Here is a 13779-nt window from a genome sequence, read left to right as displayed (position 1 = left end):
GTGATCGGCTTGCGTTTTCTACTAAAATATAATTTGTTTCTGTCATGTTAAGATATAAATATTTTCTGAGACAAAATTCTGTCAAAGGTTAATAAGTTAGGAAGCTCTTAGAAATTGCAAGTGCATATTTACTGTACTGTCTTTTCTAGATCAAATCGTTAGTTAGTGAACCTAGCGTAGATTCGTTGCTATGGACACAGGATTCAGTGCGACAATACAACCGATTCGTTACGCTGCGTTAGACACGCCTCCTGCTTCCATTCGTTTCAGTAGTCACGCTTCAGGAACTGTGTCTTATTTCTTATTTCTATTTGAAAATGATTACACCTGGAACTAAACATCCAATTCCCTGACATTAAACTTTCATTCCTAGAACAGAAGAAACTTATCAAGTATTCAGCGAACAAATAAAAATAAATTAATTCTATAAAATAGAGGGTATCGAATGAATGAACCTGATTATATGTTATAAAATTAATTTAATTAAACAAAGAAGGAAAGTGGAATGATCTGTTGAAGTAAAACCCAGCAATACGTGTACGTGAATATAATGAATCTCCAACAGAAGCCTACCGCTAACCGCTGTCTTTCTCTGGTTACTCCTTTCGCGAAAACGGTCGAAACTAAATCCTAAAATTTCACCCTCAGCTTAAAGGACCCACATAGGCTGTCAAATTATTTTTTTTCATTAAATCTAGAACCCCTAGATCTCCAAAACAGAGATCTGCAAGTAGGTCTGTGATCGCTCCCAGTGAGTCTCGAAGCGACTTCCGCCTAACCCCACTATAGGAGTACGGTAACTGGCATTTCGAATACACTTCATAGACGGCTTTCCATTTTACTCTAACTCGAAATTTTTGATTTGGTTTGCGCCGATCTCCTCAACTGATATACATTTTACAATTTAGAAGTACTTAAAAGTACACAGCAACAACAAGAATATTTTATTTAGTCCTGTTCTGGTGTCTGGTCTGTATTCTTCTTACTTTCCCATCATATTTTAACGCAGACCTACCTTAAGTCATTCATTCTTTCATCAATGATTCTACAGCACTTTGTTAGGCCCTGGCCTCTTCCTCAGTTTCGTAATCATATTTTTTTTTTACACAGAGGATAGGACTCCTTGGGCGAATGATCAGCACTTCGCAAGGCCGAGACCTGCAGACAAGACAACACAAACAAAGAGTAAACACATGCAGACATTCATGTCTCAAGTGTGATTCGAACTCACGATCCCAATCTTTAAGCTGACCAAGAGAGTGGCCTTAGATCGCGAGGCCACTGCAATCGGCTTGCTAACAGCCTGAATAACTACAATTTTCCCAGAAAAACCGGTTACCTTATTAGAGTTTACTTAAAGTAAAATAAATGTAAATTCCTTTACTATTGTGAAAACTGAAGACAAATTGTAACGTCTTTATTCCAGGCAAAAAAAAAAATCTAATTTTGGGGAGTTTCGGCAAGAAATTTCAAGCACGTGTCTCCGGTATATACGATATTAGAAAAATTAGAGGAATAAATGCTTCTAAAATTTGTATTAGTAAAATCACCCTTTGGTTGTTACTTGAAAAGTGTCATAAATAATTTTGTGAACACAGTGATTGAACTCCGGGCTCTATTAACGAAGCGGTATTCTAGATCAGATGACTAACTGTAAATTATTACATGACGGAACTGTACTCTGAAATTAGTCAAGTAGTTACACTTTACTTTGAACAGTGTGACTAAAAGATTTGTAACTTGGGTTATGTTTTGGAACCCCTGCATCAAGGCCCATATTCAGATAACGAGTTAATAATGTGATTGCGTTTAAACTGAAGAGAGTAGTAGTTTAGTAGTTAGTTTCATTGTAAGTTTATAAATAAAAGAACTTTTCTTTCAGACTCTTCCTCCATATAAACAGATATGGAAGAGCATTATGCATTTTATTTATCTGCTTTTGATGCATGCCAGGATAATGACAGTATAATTTTATTATGTTTTGGAGATATATTTTACATTCGTATTATAGACATGATGTTTGTTTGCTCTCACCACGGTCCAGAGACAGAGTTTGGTACCATGTTGGTGCAAGAGTGGTACACACTTAGTCATAAAATATTCAGCAGTTTTAGTCAGTAAAGTTCTCGCAGAAATTTAATTAATCCAGGTGTGTCTTGCTTGTTATTACAGTTTGGTCAGATAAAAACTGTGATCACGAATGGCTGGTCAGATATTTTATTGGAAAGTTAAGCTGATGATATAAATAGCCTAAAATAAAAAACAGTCAAACAATTTTAACAGGGCGCGCTGTTCTTTCGTCTTCAGGTGAAAACATGAAGCAGTTCTTCGAAGTGTACATCAAAGCGAAGGGCAGTCGAGCTTATAAAGTAAGCGATAAATAATCTTAACTTTTGATAGAATATAAATCGTGTTTTGTGCCGCCCCGTAGTTCAGGCGGCTAGTCGCTGACTTCCCACCACGACGACCCAGGTTCGAGCCCGGGTCTGGTCATGTGAGATTTCTTGTGGACAAAGTGGCGCAGGGGTAGGTTTTCTCCGAGTACTTCGATTTCCCCTGCCAATATTCATTCCACCAATTGCTCCACAATCACCATCATCTATCACCTGGGGATGGTACAATAGGCTAGAAGTGGCCGTCGTACCAAGTGAACTCAAAAAATAAAAAATCTTGTGTTTTTGAAGTAGCTTCAGTTTCGCTAGAGAATAACACACAGACAACATTTCTCCGAAATCCATCTCCTTCCTGTGACATTTTTCCACACCCCAAATCTCATGAATCTCAGTGGTCAATTCTTTTCTCCTGAGAGGAGGAACCAAAATTCAGAGAATCCACAAGTGTTCACTGTACATCATAATGTGGTCAGAAACGCGGATTCATCGAGTGGCCGGGGCAAAACATTCTGACTCCTAAATTCCGACCATTGTCCTTGCAACTTTTTATATAAACTATCAGATTCGTCGCCTTTCAAAGGTCAACCATGAATTTGAAGGCAGCTCATTTCACCGAAATGTCGGTGCTGCCTGTAAGATTCTTTTCTTTTCCATTGGCACTACAGCCCCAGTGGGCCTAGGCCTACCTACATGAACTCCGTTGACTTTGGTTTTTATATATATACACATTCGGTAGGACTCCTTGGGCGGGTGATCAGCTCGTCGCAAGGCCTCTACCTGTACACAAACACAGAAAAATGCACACACACAAACTAAACATCCAAGCCCTGAGTGGGAATCGAACCCACGATCCCGGTTTCCAAGCGAACGAAGACAGTACATGCCTTAGACCGCTCGGATACCGTGACTATCGCCTGTAAGATTACCACATAAAATTTTATTAGTTGCTTCGTCGAATTATTCAAGCAAACCGGCGTCTGAAATGTAAAAATTCCTCCTATCAATCCTCCCCCTTGCTTAATTTTAAAGTAGGGAAAAATACAGTAAAAATCACTGTTTTATAGGTATTTATAGAAGGCAACAATTTATTCCTCTTTTAAATAAGTTAGTTACACAGCAAAAATTTAAATTTCTACGTTGAAAGCAGCCCAAAATTCAGCACATTTGCCTCATTATTTTTGTGTTAAATGCTATTTTCCTTTCACGAATTGAGTTCAATAATGGAATCACAGACAATGATATTACCAGTTTTAGTCAAATATAAATTCGGTATATCTATATTAAAATATTCATCAAACCATTATCCTATTCTCTCTCTCGCTCTGTTTCTCATGTTGGCCGTACAGCCTGGTTACTTGGCGAAAAATGTCGGTCTCAATAACCTTGCAAATAAGTACAATTAGTCAGAGTAGATTTTCACTAAAATAAAACTTACACCAAAATTAGTCGAAATTTGTTGTTTGCTACAAAAGTCATAACAGTATGACACACATACATAATATTCCAGTAAGTAAAGCTATCCCTGTAACAGGTCATGGATGTCCATAGGTTTGTGAGACGTTGAGGCTCGCACATTATCTAGACAATCGGTTGACAGATGGCGGTAAGGTTGTCAGCTTTATGCGCCGGCCGTCATTTACCCCCCGGAAGATTCCTGGGAATCATTTCTGTTAGAGAATGAGTCGACCTCAGGGTCATAGTGCGGCTGGAAGAATTAGGTCAATTGAAGATCACCTCATCGGGACTCGAACCCGCGACCTTCCGGCTTGTAGCATAGTGTCTTAACCAACTACGCTACCGCATGACCCCCCATGCAGTAATATTCATTCATCAGTAATCTGTCATACGACAGGTCCACAGTCTCTTCCAAAATGTGCCACTTTTAATCTTAGTCCGAAACTTAATACACGTCGAGTTACAGGGGCCGGCATCAGAGGAGGTCACTTTCTCGTACGACTGTCTCATGAGACAAGAGTTTTGACACCTGCATCCTGTAGCAAAGACCATTACATCGGGTCTTTTTGAAAGCGTCTATCTTGCAGTCCAGGAAACGTATCTGAAATATACACCCCCAACCTCTCCCGCCCTCATAATTATCCAACCACAATTTGGGCACTCTACTTAAGTAGAATGTGAGTTGTAACACAGCAGATTATCACTTTACTGTGCATACAGACTTGGGGCGTACGGTCTGTTACCAGTCTGAACAAGCAGATATGCCGGAGTTTCTTTTGTCCCGCTTATATTCCGCCATTTTAGTTAAAGATGACGCAATGACTTAACAGCTGCAATTTGTCTTAATCTTGTACCGGAATAGTCCGCTTTGAATACGGTATAAAACTACTCCTTAATATGCATGCAGAATCTCAGCTGTAACTGCGAGAGGTGAGACCCATCGATCAACGTGAGAAGGAAAAATAAAGTTCCGAGAAGAACTTATGACATACTTCAGTTAAAACGCTCCATCAAACTGAAGAAGCCAAATAGGCATATAAACTTTACACGAAGATTTGTTAAGAATTTATGTCACATGTTTTCTACAAACATTTCTATTTGAATGAAAGAAGGCATGAAGTTAATAATCATAAGAGATCATCGTCTATCATATTGGCCTTCTGAACAGTGTTTCTTATATTTTGGAAAAAAAAAACGTATTAGTAATATGGGGTAATTCAGTGATAATTTAAATTGTTAAAATTATTGTGTTATATTTAAGCATCCTGTTACATTCCACACTTCTATATGTATAATATAAACTCCGTCGTAAATGTAACACTTTATTGTAGTTCTTGTCCCCCTTCTTTCACACCACATGTTTCGGCCACAACCGGCCATCACCAGGTGTATTTCACTTCATGTAGCTGTCACACTGCACTCAATATTAACATTTAAACTCCAGATTTACAATTGTTCATTGCTCTGACATCAAATGGCACCCGATGTTCCAGAACTCCCCTTGTTGATTTTGTCAATTATGTTTAAAATCTTTATTAATATTGATTCGTCGATTGGTTTAAAATTGTAAATTCTCAATTTAGCTTTAATACTTAAAATTTAAATTTAGATTTAAAATCAAAAATAAAAAATCACAAAGATACCTGCTCTATGCTTATATGTGCTGCAGTGGCTACCTCTTGCTTTCAGCACAACTCGCGTGTTATTTTTCCATATAGAAAACTGTTCTTACTTAGAAACCTTTCGAAACATTCAGTAAATCATAAATTGAATAACATTTTACTGTAGCTCAAATTACATGAAAAACAAATGTTTATGAATGAAATAGTTACAGGACTGAATTATAATAAGTAGGCTAATAAAATCTATAGAAGTATGAAATGCTTTGTTCTTGTTACATATTTTTGACGGAGAAGTGTAATTTGTTAACATTTTTCTATATATCTGTGACTTACTTTGCGCTGGTAAAAGTTGTTGGATTGCTGACTATATAATTCAATATTAATATGATTTATATGATTATTTAATTGTTTTGTAGGAATCACCATAGTCAAAACCTAGCATTAGAAATATTTTTCTCAGTGTAAAATATAAAAAAATATAGATTTCACTTAAATTCCTGAAAATAATTTCAATTTGGTAATACGAAAAAAACATATGTGTAGTAAAAATGAATTTCATATCAGATTATCAAATTTAAAATAATACAAAAAGAAGTTCTTCCAATAATTTATAACATCGTCTTTCTTACTAACAATCAGTACGCATCTTGAGGCGAGCATAAAATAATTATATTTAATGGTCCATTTTGTGCATAATTTTCACTAGCGCAAATTCCAAACAAGTTAAATACAGTATATAGGACATAATGTGAAACAATTTCACACGATCGGTATATCTGAAACTCTTAGCATACAACCATGTTTCACACAGAATTTGTAGATAAATATATTTACGATATATCTCAATACGAAATTCTCGGTGACTGTCTTCAGCAATTCGTTACTCTCATCAAACTCTAAGATTAATATAGCGTTCACGAGGTTGCTTACTTACTTACTTACTCATGGAGATGAGCCCTTCTGGAAGAGCCGCCAGTTCTGCAGCTACTCAAGAATTTCCCAGCATTTTATGGAACCCGAAGGTTCATTACTGTGTTCACAGTAGCTCTCCACTGGTTCCTATCCTGAGCCAGATCAATCCAATCCATACCATCTCATCCTATCTCTCTAAGATCCATTTTAATATTGTCCACCCACCTAAGCCTTGGTCTTGCCATTGGTCTCTTTCCTTCTGGCTTTCCCACCAATATCTTATACGAATTCCTCGGCTCCACCATTCGTGCTACATGCCTTGTCCACCTCTTCATGCGGTTGCTATGTTGCTTTATACCCTACAAAACATCTCGTTAGGATAATATTGGATATTTTTCGATTGCCTGTTATAATAACAGAGGATCCTGATTAACTGGATCTAATGGCAATAATAAAGGCTAACATGGTGTAACTGAGAGCAAATCAATGAGAAAGGTAGATTACAAATAATTATATCCTTAAGCATTCTTCCATAAATGTCATAAAAAAAGTGACATAGAGAATCGTTAGATTAATCGAACATTTGTATGGACTTTGAACCTCCCTCAGAATCTTTGCAAGCAGTCGCCATTCTTATTGTCTTGGCTATCAATCAATGCGGAACATCTTTCCTACGCTTTCCACAAGTGTCTATGAAACCCAATTAATTTTACCCACATCAGTGATTTCCTGTATGCAGGCCTACATACGTGTTTTTTTTTTCGCAGTGTGGGGGGTGGAGCCCAATTGGGTCCACTCGGCGCGGCGACCACTGATTGGCCTGTTGTAGCCTGCCCCGGGTGATTATGATGATGGAGAATTTGGTGGAATTAACCGAAGTACTCGGAGAAAACCTACTCCAGCGCCACTTTGTCCACCACAAATCCCACTTGACCAGACCCGGGCTCGACCCCGGGCCTCCGCGGTGGGAAGCCGGCAACTAACCGCTTGAGCTATGGCGCGGCCATTACATACTCGTACGTGTTACTGCCCCCTCTGTTGAGGAATTACTTCCAAGCCGCAAAGTTTAAAGTTCTGTTTCACTTGAAGAATGCCGTCTTCTGGGATCTGGCGCCCTGTAGATATTGTATAAACCGATGTTTCTGAGAAACCTATCACCTCCATCTTCAGAGTAGAAGAAAAGAGAAAAAATCGCGAACGAGGAAGCAGCTGCAGCCTCCTGGTTCCTTGCTCGCAGATTTTTCTTCTACCCTGAAGATGGAGGCGATACGTTCCACGAAACGTCGGTTTAGACAATATCTACAAGGCTTCATATCCCAGAAAACGGCATTTTTCAATGTTTTTCGGCTATAAAATTCCTAGTTTTGAATATTATTTTGAATGTGAATATAGAAATATAGAACGTAAGAGAGGAAACTCCTTTAACCTCTCTATGACAAAGCACCAATATTTATTTTTGAACGACAGAATAGCCAACGAAGCATGTTGCCACTCGGTGACATATAATCAGGGGATATTTAAATGCATCTTCAAATACAGAAAAAGGAAAGCAATTAACATATCATCGAGTTAATTCGATCCACTTTAATACGCAAATCTATGTTATGTGTGATTGAATCTTCAGGCGACCCATTTTATATTTCTGAAAATGCATCAATACTATGGGGGCACGCGGTAGCGTAGTTGGTTGAGGCACTATGTTATAAGCCGGAAGATCGCGGGATCGAATCCCGATGAGGCGGCTTTTTTTCAATTGACTTTAATGCTTCCAGCAGCATATGGCCCTGGGGTCGACTCAGCTTCTGACAGAAATGAGTAGCAGGAATATTCCTGGGGGGTAAAAGGCGGCCAGCGCGCAAGGCTGACAACTCACCGCCATCTGTGAGCCGACTGTCTAGAGCTTCAATGTCTCACAAAATTATGGACCTCCACGTCCTGTTACAGGAGTAGCTTTACTTTGCATCAATACTATATATGATCCGTGGATCTTGGCTGTAACTGCTTGATGATCTTCAGTTATTCTGTCCTGCCTCACCTTCAGTCATTGCTATTGTTACCCACGCTATGTAAAATTCTCCCTGAAATGAGTATCCTCTCTGGAGGCTTGAAGTATAATAACATACAACAATCCAATTTATTCGACACTTGCCCCAGCAGCCTACATAGTTAAGAATATGAGGTTATTAAAGCTACGAAAATCCGAGATGGCAATCAGGAGTGTAGTGCTCTGTGTTTACAAAAATAAATAATATTTTCAGTGGACTGTTGATGTAAATTATTTATATCATATAAATTTGTATAATAAGAGCGGTTGTATCTGGCTCCATCCTGTCGGTAGCGGTAAACTGAGGGTACTAAAGTAAGGTGCCTTCCTGAACACGCTCAATAGACCCCTGCAGTTCTCTTAAATGAACAGCTTACTGTAAAATTCAACGCAGTCTATAATTTTATGTATCAAATTAGCATGTGTTTTATGGTAGCCATTATATAAATGCGTCTTGTAACTCAGAGAAGGAGGTACAATCTTGAATATGAAGACGAAATATAGTGTTATATTTCACAGGACAAGAATAAATATTAAGAAGCATTAAAAAAGAAATATCAATACTAGAACAAACAAGTACATTCTGGGATTATTTTTAATATATAATTAAGGAATATTTCTAAATTAAAATATCTGATAACAACAGTAACAAATAAATAATATTAATGATTAAAATGGGAGAGAATACATTTTGGAACTGTTTGTTGATATGAAGATCATCCTGAAATCAGAATACGAGAAACGATAGTAATGTCGAGTGCTGCCTCCTAGGATGTGACACCATGCAGTCCGACACAAGTTCACCAGAATTTCAGAGCAACATATTACTTCCATCCTGAAGATTGAAGAATAAAACAAAAGAGTAAGCACCAAGAAGAAGGCTACTATATATTTCTTGGCGTGCTAGACGCTGAAAAGCCTTTATATTGTATAATCTCGTACTATATATATTATGGCCTTTGCTAAGCCTTAACACTCGGAAGGAGAAACTGTAATTTACGATGTTTCAGTCTCTTGTAGTGTAATTATGGCTGCCAGCCAAAATACAAGTTATTATTCTGCCCTATTTGATATGTGTGTCCGTCGATATGCTCGCCTACATAACTTCAATACTTACTCATTTACAGACAGAACCTAACTAGAATCACTTATTGGTGACGTGATAACGTTGCGTTTTTTATACATTAACAGGAACGATTAGTTAAAATTATATTTTCAAAGTTTATGTTGAATAATCAAGGAAGAGACAAGAACAGTATTTCTTTTCCAAAAGAGTTTGCAGTACGTTGTCTGTATCTTTCCCATCGTGGTAGTCCCTACGTGGCACTTTTCTTTCTTATGTATGAAGACGCTTTATGGTTTCTCAGCACGAAGTCCTTATAAGATGGATTAAATTACACACTCTGTGTGCATAAGATAACATGTGTGTGATATTAATGTTTTGCGCACAGGAGCGCATGAGGGCTGAATATAAACTTGTGTAAGGTTGAAATATGTTGCCAATGATTCAATGTATTTGGGAGATCCCGAAATTAATTTTTTCCCCGAGACATAACAAACCACTTTCAACATGTTTAAGCTGTGCTATATAAAAGGCTTAATGGAAGGTCTCTCCGCATTATTCAATTATAAATCAAATACAAATTAAATTGAAAGGGTGCTCACTGCTATTCTATTCAAATCATATTCATCCATATCACCTACTCCAAAATGTAGAGACTAAAGCTTACAAAGTTGCAGTTCTGTTTAAATTTTTATGTGCATTAATCTTAGTTTCTCAGTCTGTGGGAAGATGGTGGATAAACGGGTTTAAGAAGATGTGGCAAAAAGAATATTTGCAGCGTTAAGGAAGCAATAAGTGAAGAGAAGGGAAACCTGCATACTAAGAAGGTTCAAAAATTGCACGACGAAAAGGACAAGGAAGATGAGATGGGCGGGGCATGAAGCATGCATGGGAAAGCAAGAACCATTTACAAGATTTCACTAGTAAGATCTGAAGAGAAGAGATCGCTGTAGAGACACTTAATCAGATGACAATGAAGAAATAAAAAAAAAATAGAGTTTGAGGATGTGGACCGAATTAATCAGGTTCAATATATAGTTCAGTGGTTCTTTCACATGAGCATGGCAACACGCCTCCATGTTTCATAAAAGGTGACGCGTTTCTTGTTTAAGTCGACAGCTATTTTCTTCTCAAATAGGGTATGGCTCCCTGGGATTATCCATAGGCCTTTCATACGTGGGGCGCCAGTGAGTTTCGAAATCACTAGAATATTCATCTGTATAAATTGAGTGTGTACATGAACTACATAGTTAGTCAGACAATCAATCAGTCAGTCTCTTCGCTAGATAGCTAGAACTTCTCAGTTATGCACAATATAAAAAATTTGTGAGTTACGAAGTAGCATAGCTATAATCTACATAAATTATTCGTAACAAAATCCTGAGCCATAGTATGTTTAACACAGGGAGATCAAGAAAATATTCCTGAGATCTAAGATTTTCACGGCTTCTACAAAGCTATAGGCGACACATTCCAGAAACTGCAGTGAAATTATGGTATACTGAAATTTCAGTAAATTAATAGTACTGGAATTTCTTCTCACTATTTTTAAATTCTACTTCGTGTATGAAAGCTTCCTGATTCGAGTCTCGACTACAACTGATATTTCATGCTTTTCCTATTATCTCCACAAATAACGACAATAAGCTGCCACCACATTCTTTTCAATTAGCCTGTTCATTGACAGGGCTTTCTCATTCACTGATATAAAATCACGAGGCGTTGTTGAAGAGAATGAAGAGTAAAGCAAATTCTTCCATCAGATAAGATCCTGAGCCATTTCAATCCTGTTCACAAGACCGCAATTCTGCTTATTAAAACTGATTTCAGTGCTACCTTCTAAGCCGCTTCTTGGTGAGCTAAGAGTGAGAGGAACATGGCAGAGTATTGTCACGTGCAGGGGGTACACGTGACGAAAATAACGGGTTCTAGATCAGATGATTGGATTTATTGGCACTTCGGTTACAAGTTTTCTTTATCACGCTCAATTATAGCGCTGTCGCCATTCTACACACTTCCAGTTCACCGTTGCGCACGCATTAGGATTCGCCGTCTTCACTAGTCGTCTCCTGGCAACGGAAATAAAGCAGTCTGTGACTATTTTTTTAAATTCTCTTAGTGGGGGGTGGAGTCCAACTGGGTCCACCCGGCACGGCGGTCACTGATTGGCCTATTGTAGCCTGCCCCATGTGATTATGATGATGGAGAATTTGGTGGAATGAAGATTGGTAGGGGAAACCGAAGTACTTGGAGAAAACCCAGCCCTGCGCCACTTTGTCCACCACAAATCTCACTTGATCAGATTCGGGATCCCACCCGCTGTGGGAAGCCAGCGACTAACCGCTTGAGCTATGGCGCGGCCCGTACTGTGACTAAATCATCTAGTCAGACACTAAGTCATCACATGCGGACTTTTAATTCTTCTTCAACCACGAATATCCTGTAGCTCTCTCCTACCGAGAACTAAACTTGTAGCGCCGATTGTCTTCAAGATGACACATCTGCGCGAATCCCACGGAAAACATCATCTTTCATTGCTTAGAATGCGTATTAAAGCTTCGTTCCCTAGCAATAGACGTCATATTGATGTTCTTAATATGAAGTGCGACTAGAGTATATATGTGTATACAATACATATAAGGCCTCGGTCAGTCCAGGTTAAGTAGAGCAGATCATGCACAATCTTAAGCTGCTCCTGCTACAACGGCAGACTAGTCACTTGAACGGTCGTATGTCTGACCGCCACCAAGTTTAAGCCTCTTATATTTCCTGAGTCGGGGTTCGCCTTTACCAATGTTGCAAACATATGCATTTTCATGATTTTATGCGACTTATACTTGTTGCCTGCATAATTTTGTTATGTAATCGTATACACACACAAGTTTGAAAACCATTTGCAAATGGCAAACCGGTGTGCACCTTAGAAAATTTTCAATGGTGCCGAGAATTTTGGTTTGCAGGCGCTGCAATTTCAGTAGATAGTTGTCTGCCTGAAACTCCCAGTCAGGGCAAGCATAAGTCACGGTACTCCTAATGAGTGTTTTGTAGAGGGTTAGTTTAATGTTAGCGCTTAATCGCTCACTTTTGAATAGGGAATATATTATAATAAATGTTCTGAAAACCTTAGTTTCGATCTTTTCAAAACACAAATCACGTGATTCCTATCCAGAGGGTTCATTGACGCTGTGTTACTTAGCAACGAGCTATAACATTCGTCCACTGAGACACGGCCTCCCTTGGTGCACAATGGAAAGTGTTTATTGAGTCATTGCCTAGGTGTGCTTTGAACAAAACCGTTACAATATCATGGAAAAGATATTGACCAATATCCTGTAGCAAAAAATAATCTAATTGGTAATGAACCTTCGGGTTCCATAAAATGCTGGGAAATTCTTCAGTATTTGCAGAATTGGCGGCTCCTCCAGAAGGGCTCAGCTCCATGAGTAAGTAAGATTCTGCTGGAATACACTAGGATTCTTACTCTCTTGCGAATAAGTACTGAGTTTTTCTGGGGACTGACCGTTACGTTAAGTCTACTTATGTGCATTTAGAGAAAATGTCTTTTCTGAATTGTAGGCGCGTATGTAGCAGCAATAAAAGCTATGTAGATTATGGGCCAAGCACATTAATGTCGCCAGCACATGTATTAAGTAGTTAACTATACAAGTAAGAATAATTAATCTTGTTGCAAATAGGCAATAACCGCATTACGAAAGTTTTTAAATTACGATTGTTTATAATCCATGCAGATGGAGTTCTATTTAAAAAATATGTTTCACGGAGGACTGAGTCGAACATTGTGAAGAGAATGTTGGTCTTGAATTTGTAATTGCATTCCATTTGGTCACAGGAGTAATAAAAAGTAATATGAAGGTTGGCGAAAGAAATATAAAACATCACTATAACCCTTATAAGCTTATGAGAGATTTCAGAATTACTAATTTATTCACATTTTATTTTTACAATTACCATCCGGTGGAGAAAGACAGAATAATCTTGACTGTTGTGGCCAAATTTACTTCTATATTCGTAAGTAAAATATTGCATGATTCGGCCCTTAACTTACACGTTGCCTAATTAGTGGAAGAAATCTCAGGATTTAGTTTGATTGACGTCATAGGAATTTGTGTTGTACGCCAAACAATTTGACTCAGGCTCTTATACCTGATCAGTAACATTCTTGTTTACTTCTGAGAACACCGACCACAGCTATATACGGAAATCACCATCATTACCACAACCAAAGTAATGAGAAACCAGAATCATTACTTTTTTACTACCCCATGCCTA

This window comes from Cryptotermes secundus, unplaced genomic scaffold, assembly GCF_002891405.2.
Source record: "Cryptotermes secundus unplaced genomic scaffold, Csec_1.0 scaffold304, whole genome shotgun sequence".
Classification (NCBI taxonomy): domain Eukaryota; kingdom Metazoa; phylum Arthropoda; class Insecta; order Blattodea; family Kalotermitidae; genus Cryptotermes; species Cryptotermes secundus.
Note: the sequence above shows the minus strand (reverse complement) of the source record.